At 51.5% G+C, this 2,500-nt stretch overlaps 1 protein-coding gene across 7 annotated transcripts in view; it reads right to left on the bottom strand.

Annotated features, from left to right (window-relative positions):
• Positions 1–2,500, bottom strand: part of LOC122259517 (WD repeat-containing protein 47) — an 86,439-nt gene that overhangs the window by 33,068 nt on the left and 50,871 nt on the right. The gene's annotated exons all lie outside the window — the stretch shown is intronic.

Consider the following 2,500-nt stretch of genomic DNA (forward strand, 5'->3'; position numbering starts at 1 on the left):
GGAATAAAAAGAGTTATGTTTGTTTTCTACAATAAGAGAAAACCATACACTTGCAAAACTAGATACGGAGAAAATATGTATGAAAGACACAGGCACAGACAGTGAGGGATTCATGAGGTGGGCATCTCCTCACCGATCACTCACCACACAACCCACAGGCCACAACCCACTCCACTCTGTGCCCCTCCTAGCCTCCTACTATCCAACGCCCAAACGTCACCCACTATTTATCGAATGTTCCAGGGAAATGACTAACATCTTCCACGTATTCAGAAAACTGCACCAGACTTGAGATTGCACCGACTCTACATAGCAGCGAAGAAAGGGAAACGGCATGAAGATCTCGCTCTCACCAGGATTAACTTTAGATGCAAGATTAAAAAGAAAACAGCGCTAAGTAAACAACAGTTGTATTCTCGAGGGAACTTTGCCACTAGCAGATGTTTTACATACACGCTCACCCTTATGAACACCAACGACAACATAAATATCAACAAACAATTGTTTACTGGAGCCCTCCCCCTCCCCCTCCCCTGCCAGGAGCGGGACTGCACAAAGGCCATACGACCACAAATACACATAAAACTGACGTAAGGAAGGCTGGCTGGAGGGGCACTTCCAAATATAGTCTTCTTGTTGGTCAACGGCTTTGGCTGCTGGAGGAGGATGAGGAGGAGGTAAACATGGAGAGAAAAACAACAACACTGAACTCGAGACTGTTGGCCTCTCCTTTTGTTGCCTTTGCTTCCCTGTGGCTGATTATAAGCCTACAACAACTTTTTCTTACCCCATATTCCTATTATTTCGTATATCATGTTTGCCAGCCTTGCTCCCCAGACTACTCATGACTCATATGACATTAGTCTGCCAATCGCTCTGTTACGCCTCTGCGTACTCCCTCCGTAGCCCCTCTCCGCCTGTTTCTACCCTTTAAGAGGACATGTGATGTAGAAGTTTTCCGTTGGAGGCGATAAAATTGCTGCTCCAACCTCTCAACCCTACCGTACACTTCCCTTCTTCACCATCGCCATACCTTTCTAGTTACCCGCCCTTCCTCTTCCCCTTTCCCGCTTCCGCCCCGGCGCCTCTCCTACTTTCAACGAACGGATATGGCGTCGTGATCTCCCCTTCATCTCCGCTAACATTGGGCAATCTTCGTTACCGTTACAGCTGGAGAGCTCTTTTCGCCCGCTCCAAACGAGGCGTTCTTCGCACTAAGGCCACTTTTCCTGCCTCGAACTGCACGCATCCGATGATCGCATCCGATGCAGAAGTAACTGCGATATATATGCACTGTTACAACCTCTTTGATAGACAATAACAAACTAGGAATTCAATATCTCTCTCTCTCTCTCTCTCTCTCTCTCTCTCTCTCTCTCTCTCTCTCTCTCTCTCACACACGCACACACACACACACACATACACGCGCGCGCGCACACGAGCACACACACGCACACACACACGCACGCACGCACGCACAAACACACACACACACACAATCATCCTTTTTTGCGCAAAAAGGCCTGACCAAGCGTCGAATTCACCTTTATTCGTGAATGTTAGAGCGCCAAGGGGCCTCCTCGCTGTATAAGCCCTTACATCCTCAGCTTCTTCCCGGTCGCCTACCATTAGGACAGTATCCTACAGTCGCGGCGGACCCTTCACCCAGCAGTTTATGAGGCTGAAGCCGTGGCGGCGTGGGACGTCGAGGCGTGAGAAAGCAATAAGGAGGCGGCGTGTGCCAAGTATGGCCCTCAGTGACTCATAACTCCCGCCGCTCGCCAGGACTACGCCCGACACCTGCCCGCCCTGCATCTTCTCGAGGTCCACTTGGGCCGCGACACCGTCCTACATCCTCTGGCGGGGGGCAGGGGGAGGTGGGGGGGTGGGGGGACGGCGGTGAAGGAAAAGGTGGGCAAGGGAAGGGGGTGGGGATAGCTCCGGTGACGATGATGATGACGGTCACGGAGGGATAGGTGAGGGATAGGAGGAAAGGAAAAGGGAGAGCAAGACGCAGGAAGAGGAGGAGAACTGGGAGACGAAGGAAAGTAGGAAGGAAAGGAGATGGTGGAGATAAGGTGATGGAGAAGATGCAGGGGCGGGGGTGGAAGGAGAACTAGAAGGAGGGGAGGGGAGGGGAGGGGAGGGGAGGGGAGGGGGGGGAGGAAGGAAACGGCGGGGAGAAGGGCCCTGCGACGCAGAGGAAGCAAGAGAGTCCGGCCCGGGTGGTGTCGCGTTTCAAAACGGCTTTGTGATCATATTCGGATAAACTACATACGTAAGTTCTGGCATGACCCTTGGCGTGCTAGTTTTTGCTCTCATGTCATACAGTTAGCTGAAGTAAGAAGTTCTCGACACTATCATTGCCAGGCTCTGGTGTCCTTGTATGAAAACAATTAACATCTGATGCAACCGTCCGTGGATTTGAGAAACCATTCACCGACCTGATATAAACATCGGGTCTGCTTTTCCGCCTCTCCTTACCAAGACGAGGTGAACC

The sequence above is a fragment of the Penaeus japonicus genome, unplaced genomic scaffold (assembly GCF_977035675.1).
Source record: "Penaeus japonicus unplaced genomic scaffold, GWHDUDI00000001_assembly GWHDUDI00000022, whole genome shotgun sequence".
In the NCBI taxonomy this organism is placed as follows: domain Eukaryota; kingdom Metazoa; phylum Arthropoda; class Malacostraca; order Decapoda; family Penaeidae; genus Penaeus; species Penaeus japonicus.